The sequence below is a fragment of the Canis lupus genome, chromosome 7 (genome assembly GCF_048164855.1).
Source record: "Canis lupus baileyi chromosome 7, mCanLup2.hap1, whole genome shotgun sequence".
NCBI classification, from domain to species: Eukaryota; Metazoa; Chordata; class Mammalia; order Carnivora; family Canidae; genus Canis; species Canis lupus.
In genome coordinates, this window is record NC_132844.1 from 68,074,524 (window position 1) to 68,087,985 (window position 13,462).

A 13,462-nucleotide genomic window follows, 5' to 3' on the forward strand; every position below is an offset into this window, starting at 1 on the left:
TTTTTTTTAAGATTTTATTTATTTACTTGAGAGAGGGAGCATGTGTGCATGTGCACGTGCGAGCAGGGGAAGGCGGGAGAAAGAAGGAAAGAATCTGAAGCAGACTCCACATGGAGTGTAGATTCTGACACAATCTCACAAACCTGAGACTATGACCTGAGCTGAAACCAAAAGTCAGCCACTTAACCAATGAGCCATCCTGGTGCCCTCTGCTTTATTTTTTGATATAGCATTTACCACCACCTGACATGCTAGCTACGTAATTCTGGCTCTCTTCTCTTTCTCCACCACAACCACCATAAGAACACGAGACTTTTTTTATCTGCTTTGTTCACTTCCTCACCCCCAATGCCTAGCATATAGGAGGAACCCAGTAACCGCATGAGTGGGAGAAAGACGGAAGTGGAGTCAGATTTAAACTAATCCTGGATCCTCAACAGTCTGAAAGAAACCCCTTCTTACTGATCTGATTCTGAAGGTGTGGGGTAACTTCCAAAAGCAAGAATCAGACACTACCTGAGGCCTTCTCTTTTATCCCCAAAAACTCCTTAAAAGGTTTCTCCAAAGAGTGTATTGCTTCAAATTTTAATCTGGGTAAAGGTAATCTGCTTACAAATTTTACTTGTAAAAGCAAGACATGGCAAACCCAACCATTCCAGGACACTGATTTGTCTTGGACACCGTGCCTCTGTTGCATAGGATCTTAAACTGCCATAAAAGAGGTGCTCTATGACTGCCTTGAAATAAGAATGAGACCTAGCCGAGTCACCGCCTGGGCCTGGAGGCAAATGAGCCCTGGGGCAGTCTTCTGCTGTCACTGTTACAAATTACTACAAGCTTAACACTTAAAACATATTTATTCTCCTAAGAGTTCTGGAGGTCAAAGTTCAAAATTGGTTTTACTCCAAAATCAAGGTACTGGCAAGGCTATACTTCCTCCCAGAGGCTCCAGAGGAGTATTTGCTTGCTTGCCTTTTCCAGCTTCTAGAACTGTGTTCCTTGTGCTCCCTGGCCTCTTCCTTCATCTTCAGAGCCAATGGGGTAGCTCTGGCTGCAGCAGTCACATTTGTCTTCTATATCAAATCTCCCTTTGCCTCCCTCTTAACAGGACACTCGTGACTGCACTTAGGGCCCACTCGGATAATCCTGGATAATCTCTGCGTCTCGAGATCCTTAAATTAATCGCATCTACAAAGTCCATTTTGCCTTATAAGGTAGCATCCACAGGTCCCAGGGGTTACGGCCGGGATAGCTTCAGGGGCTATTACCCAGTCTACCACCACAGTAGACAGAGTCCAAGACTGTGGAAGAGTTCATATCTTTGGTCCACGTGAAAGAAGGGTCAGAGCAGGAATCTTGGCAGTGTCCTGGGCCAGGGTCTTTCTTTTGCTATCACTGCTTGCTATTATCTAAAGGGTGGAGAATTCATTTCATTAATTCCCAAAAGCATTCTAGCCTTTGGAGGGCCTCCTTAGAGGAGAAGGGTAGTCTCCAACCTGGAGCTTCCAATGGACCACACAGGAGTTCATCCCAAGAAGCAAGTGCTGAGGGCCAGGGGGAATTTACCAGGATCTCTGGACTGTCCTGAAGGCTTTTGCAGAAGGGGAAGCTGGAAAGAAATGGTCTGCCATCAGACAAACAAGCTCATGACCAGGGATGGCAGGTAAGCCTCCTCTTAGGAGAGCTGCCATGGGTAGAGGGTTCTGAGAACCCATGTGGCTTTGGAGAGGAAGACTGCTGTGATCAGAGCACCAGATCAGCTGGTAACATCTGACACCAGGAACAGACACGTTAATAACAGTCTACCTGCTACGTATTACCAACTCCATTCTACACAGCACCTCTGGGAGTTACAGGAAGGTGGTTTTGGTCTAGACACTGAAATACTTGTAAAAGCAAGACATGGCAAACCCAACCATTCCAGGACACTGATTTGTCTTGGACACCGTGCCTCTGTTGCATAGAAATCATAAGGCTTCTTAGTTGCAACATGCTACCTCATTGTGAATTATTTCACTCCTCCCCAAAGTCCTCAAGAGCCCAGAGAGGTGACTGAGGAGAAAACATTTCCATTGTAAAAACTGCATGCTGGGGCGCCTGGGTGGCTCAGTGGCTGAGCATCTGCCTTCAGCTCAGGTCATGATCCCGGGGTCTGGGGATTGAGTCCCACATCGGGCTCCCCACAGGGAGTCTACTTCTCCCTCTGCCTGTGTTACTGAGGCCCACTCAATAACAAATTCCCCACCCCAAAACGTCTATAGGACTGGGGACAGTGCTATAGAAACCTGGTGCTAAAGGAAATCGAACTGGAGGTGAAGAAAGTAAAGTTCTCTTAAGACAACGTTGGAAACAAGAAGAATTGAGGAAAACACATCTTGTTTGCTTGTTTGGAAGAGGGGATGAGATAGGTAAAACTCTGGCGTCTGGCAAACTGAAGGACGGCTGTTTTTGAGGAGAGAGTGGTCCTGCAGACTGTGTGTGTAGGGTGGCTAAAGGCTGCCATTGGGAGAGCAGAGTTGGCCTGTACTTCCACTGGAGTAGTAGCCAAATGACTGTGTGCCTCTGAGGTTATAACTCCTGGATGAGGGAAGTGCCAAAATAATAAGACAAAGATCAAAGGGGTTATAGAAGATACAAAGTACAGAAATGAACTTAAGCATGAAGTGGTTTCCTCACAACACTGGGGAGCCTCTCCATTCATGATCCTCCTCGTGAGAGAACTCTTTCACAGGTGTGTCACCATGAGCTGTGAAGAATTCAGCAATGGTCTCCAGACAGCTGCTGGGATGACGACAAGGCTGTGGGAGGTAGGCTTTGAAGCCTGGACTTGGAAAAGGAAAAACAAGCGGCGTCAAGGTGCACTGCCCAGAACACCGACTGTGAAACAGAATCCGCAGACTCCCCATACTGAGGTTGGGCTCCCAGGGCCACAGCTGGTAAATTAGGGAAGGAACTGTCTCAGAAAGGCATTTCTTCCTGAGCTCCCCGCCTCAGAAGAGAGGGGATGAACAAGCACTGCCCAAGGTTTATTTTGATCATCAAGTCAGGACTCCACACATGAAAGCTGAGAGTCACCTCCAGGTGACTCTTGGTCTCCCAGGTCCCCACCCCCTCTCAAAAAAATAACAGCAAATCTACCCCAGCTCTTCTCATGGCCTCTTCACCAAGAGAAAAGCCAGAGACAGGATGAGGACAAGAGGTGCTGAATGCCAGAGGCCAGGCCCCCAGGGAAGCCAGCCCTCCCTCCAGCCAGCATCTCCCTGGAAGGTCAGCCTTGAGCAGTTCCTCCCATCTCGACCTCCTTCAAACTTCTTTTGCTGTTCTCTCCCCTTGACCCCCTTCTTCCTCCCTCTCCCTACCATTCCCGAATTTGTCCATCTTTCTTCCTCTCACTCTTCTCTTGCCTCCTAGTGGTCTACGAGGGCGAAACTGAAGAGTATCTGAAATACTGTCTGTGCAGTTATGTAAACCTTTAGCTTTCTTCTGCTTTTTCTTTTAACAAATTATGATTAGGAACACTAGAGTGGCTCAGTTGGTTAAGTATCTGACTCTTGGTTTCAACTCAGGGTCGTGATCTCGGTCTGGAGATCGAGCCCCGCATCAAGGCTCTGTGCTCAGTGGGGAGTCTGCTTGAGGTTCTCTCTCCCCCTCTGCCTCTGCCCCCTCCCCCCAGCTCACCTACGCTTAGAATAAATGAATAAAAAAATTTTAAATAAATAAAGAAGGATTAACCTCCTATTGGACCCAGACGATAAAGCCTAACTTAGTTGCCTTCTACTTTCTGTGAAGCTTTTTTTTAAGATTTTATTTTTTAAAGATTTTATTTATTTATTTATTCATGAGAGACATAGAGAGCAAGCAGAGATATAGGCAGAGGGATAAGCAGGCTCCTCGCAGGGAGCCTGATGTAGGACTTGATCCCAGGACCCCGGGATCATGCCCTGCGCTGAAGGCAGACGTTCGACCACTAAACCACCCAGGGGTCCCCACACTGTGAAGCTTTTGATCTCTCCTGGGTATCAGCATTCCTAAATAAGGGTGGAGAGGGGTTTCTCTAGTCCCGCTCTGGGTACTTAATCTGTGTGGCTGATAGATCAAAATCAATAATTTTAACAGCAACCAGAGGAACTCAGATTTAATATGATGAAGAATTTCCTTACATTCAGACTATGCAGTAGTCTCCTACCTAAACTCTCTACCTCCATTCTTCCTCTATTTAATCCACTTTTGTGCAATATTAACAATGATTTCTTACTCCAAAACCATCAGTGGTGGGGCGCCTGGGTTGCTCAGTCAGTTAAGTGTCTGCCTTTGGCTAGGATCATGGTCCCAGGGTCCTGGGATTGAGCCCCAAGTCAGGCTCCCTGCTCAGTGGGGGGCCTGCTTCTCCCTCTCCCTCCATCGCAGGCCAGGCTATCTCATATAAGGGATACTCAAAAGCAGTAGTAGCTGGTTTCCAAGGAGCTCTCTCTCCTTCCCAATGAACCATGCCTCTTGGTATTCATACCCTGTATAGTCCTCTGCATCTGAACTGGTTCTGTGACCAAGAAAAGACAAAGAAATTGACAGTGTCACTTCCCAGGCTAGGTTTTAGGAAACCTTGCCCTTCATTGCTTAGAACTCTCATTATACTCACTCTTGGGATGCTTCTGCTCAGAATCCAGCCATCATGCTGTCAGAAGCTCAAGGCACATGAAGAGGCCATATGTAGGTACTCTACTCAACAGCCAGTACCAAGAGCCAGCCATGTGAGTTAGCCAGTGTGGATGTCCAGCCCAGCTGAGCCTCCACATGATTCCTGCTCCAACCTCCATCTGACTAAAGCAATATACCTCAACTGAGAACTGCCCAGATGAGCCCAGTCAACCTAAAGAACCAGGAAAGATAATAAAGTTCCAATTTCACTTAAGAATGTCCTAGATGAGGGGCACCTGGGTGGCTCAGTAGGTTGGGCAGCTGGCCAAGATTTCAGCTCAGGTCATGGCCTCAGGATGGTGGAGTTGGCCCTGCATGCTCAGTGGGGAGTCAGAGCCAGCTTGAGGTATTCTCCCTCTCCTTGTGTGCTAAGATAAATAAATTAATCTTTTTTAAAAAATGTCCTAGATAAGATGATAAAAATTGACGTTATTAAATAATGACCTTGAAATATATGTCTTTTAAATACTCTTGTAACAAAATAAGAGTCATTGTCTGTCTCAGGAAAAATTTGAGATTGCGTTGCAAGCTAGTCTTTTTTTTTTTTTTTTTTTTTTCATGAAACAACACTTTTACTTGAAAGAAAAGAGTAACAAATTATAATTATTTAGGGATCCCTGGGTGGCGCAGCGGTTTAGCGCCTGCCTTTGGCCCAGGGCACGATCCTGGAGACCCGGGATCGAATCCCACGTCAGGCTCCCGGTGCATGGAGCCTGCTTCTCCCTCTGCCTGTGTCTCTGCCTCTCTCTCTCTCTCTGTGTGACTATCATAAATAAATAAAAATTAAAAAAAAAATTATAATTATTTAGGTTTTGAGTATTTGACAGACTTTTTCTTAAAAATGGAGATTCAAGGATGCCTGGGTGGCTCAATGGTTGAATGGCTGCCTTTGGCTCAGGGTGTGATCCCGGGGTGCTGAGATTGAGTCCTGCATTGGGCTCCCCCACAGGGAACCTGCTGCTTCCTCTGCCTATGTCTCTGCCTATCTCTCTGTGTCTCTCATGAATAAATAAATAAAATCTTAAAAAAAAAAAAAAAAAAAACGGAGACTCCATTAAAAAAAAACCTAACAGTATGGGGGCATCTGGGCAGCTCAGTCAGTTATGCACCCTACTTGTGGTTTTGGCTCAGGTCATATCTTGGGGTCATGGGATTGAGCCCTGTGTCGGGCTCTATGCTCAGTGGGGAGTCTGCTTGAGGTTCTCTTTCCCTCTCCCTTTACCCCTCTCCCCACACATGCACAAGCATATGCTCTCACTCTCTCTCTGAAATAAATAAAATACTTAAACAAAAAAATCAAACAAAAACCCTGACAGTGTGTTACCAGTGATAAAAATCAAGCTTTCAAGAGAAAATCCAAATTATGGAAAACTTGTATCCCCACTCTGAGCTTGACAGCCTCCCAATACTTGAATGCTTTGCTGTTGAGGTCAGTAGTATTCCTATGACTTAATGATATTGTAAAATGAAATATGTTAACATTTAGCGGTTCTGATGACCAACTTAAAGTAAAAGATCTATGCAAAGTACAAGATGGACCAATGGATTTTAATGTCACAAAGTATGAAAACTTGTGGTAAGGTTTCAGACTCTACATTCCAACTAACCTTTAAGAAACTACCACTTGTTGGGGTACCTGGGTGGCTCAATGGTTGAGCATCTGCCTTTGGCTCAGGGCGTGATCCCGAGGTCCTGGGATCAAGTCCCACATTGGGCTCCCCGCGGAGAGCCTGCTCCCTCTGCCTTTGTCTCTGTTTCTCTGTGTGTCTCTTATGAATAAATAAAATCTTCAAAAAAAGAAAAAAAGAAAAAAAGAAAAAAGAAAAGAAAAGAAAGAAACTACCACTTGCTGAGGGTTTGGTATAGTACCAAAGAATATCCACAATTATCTGCCAAAGCTATTAAAAGCTGTTACCCCTCTCTTTCTCAACTACCTATCTGTGTGAGGCCATATTTTCATCATAGCCTTCAAATACAACAACATACCTTAAGAGACTGAACATTGAAGCAGTTATGAGAATCCAACTGTCTTCTATTAAAGCAGACATTAAAAGATGGCCAAAAATGTGAAACAATGCCACTTCTCTCAACCTTATTTTGAAAAATAGCTATTTTTTCTTTAAAAAGGTCACTTGTGGTAAATGTACTGGGTTTATTATTACATGAAATGAATTAATAGGGCAGCCTGGGTGGCTTAGCAGTTTAGCACCACCTTCAGCCCAGGGCGTGATCCTGGAGACCCGGGATCGAGTCCTATGTTGGGCTCCCTGCATGGGGCCTGCTTCTCCCTCTGCCTGTGTCTCTGTCTCTGTCTCTCTCTGTGTGTCTCTCACGAATAAATAAATAAAATATTTTAAAAATAAATGAATGAATGAATAAATCAGTAACTTAAAATTCCTCAGAGCTTATTAGTTTCTACTATGGTAGACAAAAGTTCACGGGTCTCTAATGATTTTTAAAAGTGTCTTTTAAGAGAGGGGTTCTTGAGGTCAAGAAGCTTGAGAATTGCTGTTTACAACATTTTAAAGTTGCCTTCAAAATTAACTAACTTTCTAAAAAAAAATAAAATAAACCAACTTTCTTTCAAGGCCCCATCTGAAACCCAATTTCTTCAGGGACAAAGCCGATTCAAAGTGATGACCTGCTCCTCTAAATGAGCATCCCTGACCATATTCTCAGAACCCACTAGCTCTCTTAATATTTTCAAAATCTTTTTGTGCCTATGTCTTCTCTTCCCGGCTAGACTCCACATTTTGCGGGGCCGGGGAGGGGCACAGCCAAGGAACGTATCTGAAACATCTGTCACAGGACCTGACCCACAAAAGCGCCTCAGATGGGAAAGACTAAGATAACGACCTAACTACAGTCTTCTGAGATTAGCACTGAAAAATCTGATAAAGCTCTAGCCTCACCTTTGACAGTGGAAACTAAGAAAGAAGTTTCTTGCTAGGACCGGGAGCTTAAAGCTCAGGGATAAACTGGACAAGTGATGCCTGGACATGTACAGTTGCTGCCACTGTGGCCAGCTGCTGCTGGAGCAAAGGACACAGCAATTAACTCAGTAGTTCTCCTTGCTACGTTTATTCCCTCCCAGGGAACCTAGGGAGCCTCCCACACCCTCCTTCTTCCTCATTCACATTTCCTTCAAAGGAAAGGACTTGGTATGGGTTTGACAACAGGAGGGGCCCCTGCCTAAGGCCTTCCTGCAAGATCCACAAACGACCTGACCCCCCTAGACTGACAGCCATATGGGCTCAGCACCCTGTTAGGCAACAGGAAAACCCACAGGGTGTTAAAGGCAGAGAAAGGGAAGTGAAGCCCATAAACAGCTGCTGGAACCACTGAACTTCAGAGATTAAATCAGACAGGAGCGCATGTTTCCCCTGGCCCCCAGCAGCGACTTCACCATAGCCCAGCCTCCTAAATAGTTGAGACAATGAACATCGAATTCCCTGCAGCTCCCCTTCTGAGAGTTTATAAAATCTGCCAGGCATCCTGAGAACAAACAAACAGGGAAACAGTAATGAGAAGCCCAGAGCATTGTCAGACTCTGGTGAGGGCCTGCTACACCAGCAGAGATGGAAGGAAAAACCCTTGTGTGTTATGCCCAGATCTCATATATGCCAACAAACTATGGACCCATCAGACAGGGACTGAATCTGTTTTTTTCTATCACCATTTCCCATGTGTCTAGTATGTGCTTGGTACATAACAGACACTCAGAAATGTCTATTACATAAATGAAAGAGAATGACAGACACCATCTTTGTGGCCTGGTACCCATATGAACAGAGAAAAGTTTGTATATTGATTCATTCAACAAATATTTAGCATCTCCTCAGTGCTAGGCAGACCTAGACACAACAGGAAACAAAGCCAGTCAGTCTCTGCCCTTGTAGAATTTGTTTTAGCGGGTCTAAAGGTGAGAAATCTCAATGCTCCCCAAAAAACTACATAAGCCACAGACATTTAATAATTATTTAATTAAGAGCCTGCTATGTGTAAGCAATGAGTACCAAATGTTATGACAGGCACTTGGGATCTGGGAACTCAGCCCCAGTGAAATTATTTTATCTTTTAGGCCAGGATCCTAAATCTGGGATGTGTCAGTCAGTCGTCAGGGGTCTTTGTATAAGGAAACTGGGATTACCTCTTTGGTGCATCTGTCCTCATCTGTCAGTGAACAGAAGCCACTGCGTGAGTACCATGTGCATGCCCAAAACACCACGCAACACTGCAGAAGAGAAAGAAACCCAATATCTTTAGTTGAGGTGCCAGGGGCCAGAAAAGCAGCATTAATGTTGTAATTAAACACCAAAGCTCAGAAACTGCTCCTAAACTGGCTCTTTCTTTGTCCCTCACACATGCACACCCTGAGACAGGTTATTCTGAGCCTGAGTCAGCAAATATTTCCCAATCCTGGAAGTAGTCTGCTCATTTCCAAGTAAGCAGACACCGGCTTTGCTGCTTTTATCAGGGGGAGGCAGAAATTGCTGGCAAAGTGAAGAAGGACCTGGAGCCCAACATCCCCCCACAGGTGGCAGCTCATAAATGGAGATGCCCTGAGTCATGCTTGAGTCCTTGGCCAAAGCCTAATGGCCACAGGACTAGAGTCACACCCTAATCACCAGCCTCTGAGTTATGAAGGCCAGGAACCATCTGCCAAGAAGACCCACATGTCTGAAACCTGACACAAGGGGCCATCTCCTCCCTGCCAGGCTCAAACAAGTGTCCAGCTCACCTCTGACACAGTGAAACGCAGCTGCTGAAAATGGCTCCTCCCCTGGATCCAAAGGCACAGAAAAATACTAAAGGACATCAAACCATCTACAAGAAGCAGCCACTGTGCAATCTGGGGCAACATGGTACAGGCAAAGGCATCGCACACAGAACTTCTGACATAACACAAGCCAGAGCCTGGCAAGACAGACAAAGTCCATGGAAATGCTGCATAGGGAGGAAAAAAGAGAATGATCCCAGCATGGACAGTGCAGGGCAATCGGGAAACTCCTGGCACTTCCAGGTCCTACTAGGCCCTGGAGGAAAGCCCTGAAATTTAGCTTCCAGCCAGCAGGGAGCACCCTGGGAGGTAGGCCGCAGTGACACAAGACATACAGCTGAAGCCTTTAGAAGTGACAGGTCCAACTCTTCCTGAGACAGAGGAGCTGCACTGTCCCAGGACAGGCCAGGATCTGCAGGCCCTCGGGACAGCTTGCACAACAGCCAGAACAGCTGCACTCTCCAAAGCAGAGCTTACATGCTTCCCCGGCCAGCGTACAACACTGACTGGCCTCTGTCAAGCATTAGGGAAGAGATCTGAGGGACCATAGGTGGGGTAAGGGTCATTCTTTTTGAATGGGTAGAGGCCCATGCCAAAGGGGGACGAGTGGTGGACAAGCAAGAAGAAAGACAGCCAGACAAAAAAGATCAGTCCATTCAACTAAGGAGTTGATGGGCTACACTATCTGGAGAATAATGTCAGAGGCCTGCCTCCCCACACCTTTGACCCAAACTCTGCAAAAATCACTGGATGGGAACTTGGTAACTGATAACCCTGACCATCCACCAAGGCCACAGAGCGGACAAATTGCAAGAAGCTATCCAGCAGAGCTGGTGGTGCCCACGCTATTCTGTAAGGTCTGGGCTTGACCTCTGCTTAAGCCCTTCTCACCTGCTGCCTCGGTGGAGTGTAACCACTAATGGGTAAGTGAAGACAGAGGAGTAGCAAACTTCTCAAAAGAGTCAGGTAAAGTCCTTGGGAGTAGGGGTTGGACCAACTCACTGCCAAACACACAGCCTCAACTTCATCAGAACGACCCATTAAAACCCTAGAAGGGTGCTCTTCATAAGAACAAGGGACCCCTTTTGGTCCACTCTGCCCAAATCCTGCCCAAGTACTGTTTAGGAAGGGGCTGAGGAGAGGAGACTGGCTCAGCCATCCACAGTCCTATTCCTTTCACAGAAAAGGGTCAGTGCACAAGAGGATTCCAAAACGTAAAGTCTGGTCTAAGCTGGTTCACTTGGCTCTCCACCACAGCTCCTGAAGGGTGCCAATTCTGTGTCCAATTCTGGCTCAAAGACAGAGAGCAGGATCCTCAAAAGAGGAGACCTAGAAACCCGGAGCCAGGTGAAACAGCAGGCCTTCATTTCTTTCTTTTTTTTTTTCCAAAGATTTTATTTATTTGACAGAGCATACTTTATTTAAATTTATTTATTTATTTGACAGAGCACAAGCGTAAGACAGAGGGAAAAGGAGAAGTAGGATTCCCGCTGGGATCGTGACTGGAACTGAAGGCAGACGCTTAACTGACTGAGCCACCCAGGCTCCCCAAAAGGCCTTCATTTCTAAACGTGAGTGGGTCACACACTCAGAATCCTCCAAGATCAGACTGAGTAGAAACAGAGGATAATGTTATTTCCTAAAGATCTCTCCAGGGTACCAACGCCAAATAAAGGAGCTAAGATTGAAGGCATCTGAAAAGAACTTTCTGTCTGACTAGGTTAAACCCCCAGACATACCAGGAAGGCGGTGGGCTCTCTAGCCGCAGACAGGACATCCCTGTGACTGGAAGCCACTCAAATTCCTGACACCATCTAATGCAGTCCCACAACCTTCCCAGGCAGGTACCCACCTGACAGAGCAAAGGGACCAGAACTTAGGATCAGCCTCTTGGATCGATAGGAAATGAAGCTCTCAGGGAAAATGGAGGGAGAAGAATCTTCAAGAGAACCTGCTAAGTGACTGACATCAAAGGCCCTAACATTCAGTGGCTCAGAGATGCAGAGTGAAAATCAGAAGCTGGTTGTGACCAATAACAGATGGGGCAGATGCCTGCCAGCCCCAGGGCTATCGGGCTGGCAATCTATTTCAAAACTCAAGTAAGAAAAAAATGTCTTGGAGCCAGTACAGAAGAAAAGGGTAAGGCATTCTCTGGGGCACAACTTCTGAAGACTCCTCTTAGCTCTTGGGGACGGGGCTCAGAGTGGGAATGAGGGCAGAGATAATCTGGAGTATGATTGTATAACTGTGCTTGGTACATCCAGAGTGGAAAGACATAGAGCCCTGTTTCCTGGAAGGGGAAAAGAGTTGGACAAGGCCTCCAGTTACCCCTGGCACATACCCAACTCAGCGGCTGCTCTCTCCCCAAGGGTTCCTGGAAGTCAACAGACCCATAAAGGGGAAGTTTTAAAGCTGAGATCAGAAGAATGGTCTACAAATTGGACCTCACCCCTGATGCAACACCCAAGCACCCATACAGACATGCCTGCTGCTTACCTCGGACATTCAGCCCCTTACTTCAATCCCTGGCTGAACAGCCCCCACCCCAACCCAGCGGTGTCTCAACAGCAAGTCAAGGGAAAGCAAAGCAGCGTGTGGAGCTAACTCTTCTCCCAGAGTAGAAGTGAGGGGATGGAAGTTGGTGACAGGAATGCAGGGGGCAAGGCTCAATCACAAGGAAATGAGGGAGAAACAGGGCAAAAACAGGCCCGGGGGGTGGGGGGGGGGGAAGCCAGGGTAGAAGGGGCTTAGGGAGATAGGGACTGCCGGCAAGGGGCTGAAAGAGCCTAATAACGCCGCGAAGATGACGAGGAGGACCCGTCACCCAGAGCGGGAGCCAGGGATGGGAAAAGAGAGCAATGACAGGGCAAGGCTGGGAGGAGAAGGCAGGAGATAAAGACGTGGACAGGGACAGAGACCCTGGGTAGAGCGGGCACCCATGGATCTGGAGACACCAGGGAAGGGACGGAGGAAGAGGTCAGAGGCAACAGGAGGGAACGGGAGAGGACCCCGAGCCCCAGACCCGGCTCTCAGGACACAGAAGGGGCAGGAGACGGAGCCACTAGGCCCAAGAGAGCGCACAGAGTCGCGTGGGGGAGGCCGCGCGCTTCGGGGTCCCTAAGCTCGGGGGCGCAGGGCCGGGGGGGCGCCAGGAGAGCCACACACCGCCGCGGACCGGCCCGGGCCCGGGTGCCGGGAAGCCGCAGCCGCAGCCGCAGCCGCAGCCGCAGCCGCAGCCGCGCGGCCCCCTGCCGCTCCCCCCGGCCCGCTCCCCCCGGCTCGCGCCCCGGCCCCGCGGGCCGCCTCAGCCCCGGCCCGCCGCCCCCTGCCGCCGCCTGCCCACCGTCTCCCCGCCCCGGACTGACCTGCCCCGGCCGCCTCCCGCGCCGCCGCCGCCGCGGTCCCGCAGGCTCCGCAGGCTCCTCCGAAGCCTGCCAAAACTTTTCCCATTAATCCCCAGCTCCGCGGCCGCCGCGGCGTCACACGCTGCGCGGCTCGGCCCCGCCCCCACCCCCTGACGTCACCGCGCAGCTCGGGCCTCCCGCGGCTCCTGTCCACGCCCCCTTCCGCCCCGGCTGGCGCCAATCACCGCGCGTCCTGATTCTGGACTCCGCCCACCGCACGCTACCCAGCGCCCGCCTGCAGCGCCCTCTGGTGCGGGAGGCGGGCGCGGCGGCCGAGGCGGGCGCGGGAGTGGGGATGTTCCAGGGCCGGTAAAACAAGCCTGGCAAGTATCACGAAAGGGAGTTTAAAGCTGGAAGAGAATTTAGAGGTCGTCTAATACAGCCTCCACGCCCTTCCAGGGAAGAAACAGTCCCAGAGGGACGCCTGGGTGGCTCAGTGGTTGAGCGTCTGGCTCTGGCTCAGGTCGTGATCCCCGGTGGAGGGATCAAGTCCCACGCTGGGGATCCTGCGAGGAGCCTGCTCCTCCCTCGATGTCTCTGCCCCTTTCTGTGTGTGTCTCATGAATAAGGAAAGGAAAGGAGA

The 13,462-nt window shown here is 48.6% G+C and overlaps 1 protein-coding gene across 2 annotated transcripts in view; it reads right to left on the reverse strand.

The window, feature by feature from the left end:
- The window catches only part of PPARD (peroxisome proliferator activated receptor delta), an 87,539-nt gene extending 74,549 nt beyond the window's left edge, over positions 1-12,990 (reverse strand). Inside the window, exons 1-2 of one of the 2 annotated variants that reach the window (XM_072833315.1) lie at positions 12,841-12,990; positions 8,846-8,929 (exon numbers count right to left, since the gene is read on the reverse strand). The gene's annotated coding sequence lies outside the window, so the exon portion shown is untranslated. The remainder of the gene's footprint in view (positions 1-8,845; positions 8,930-12,840) is intronic. The other variant, XM_072833322.1, reaches the window with a different exon arrangement.
- Positions 12,991-13,462: the final 472 nt, after the last annotated feature.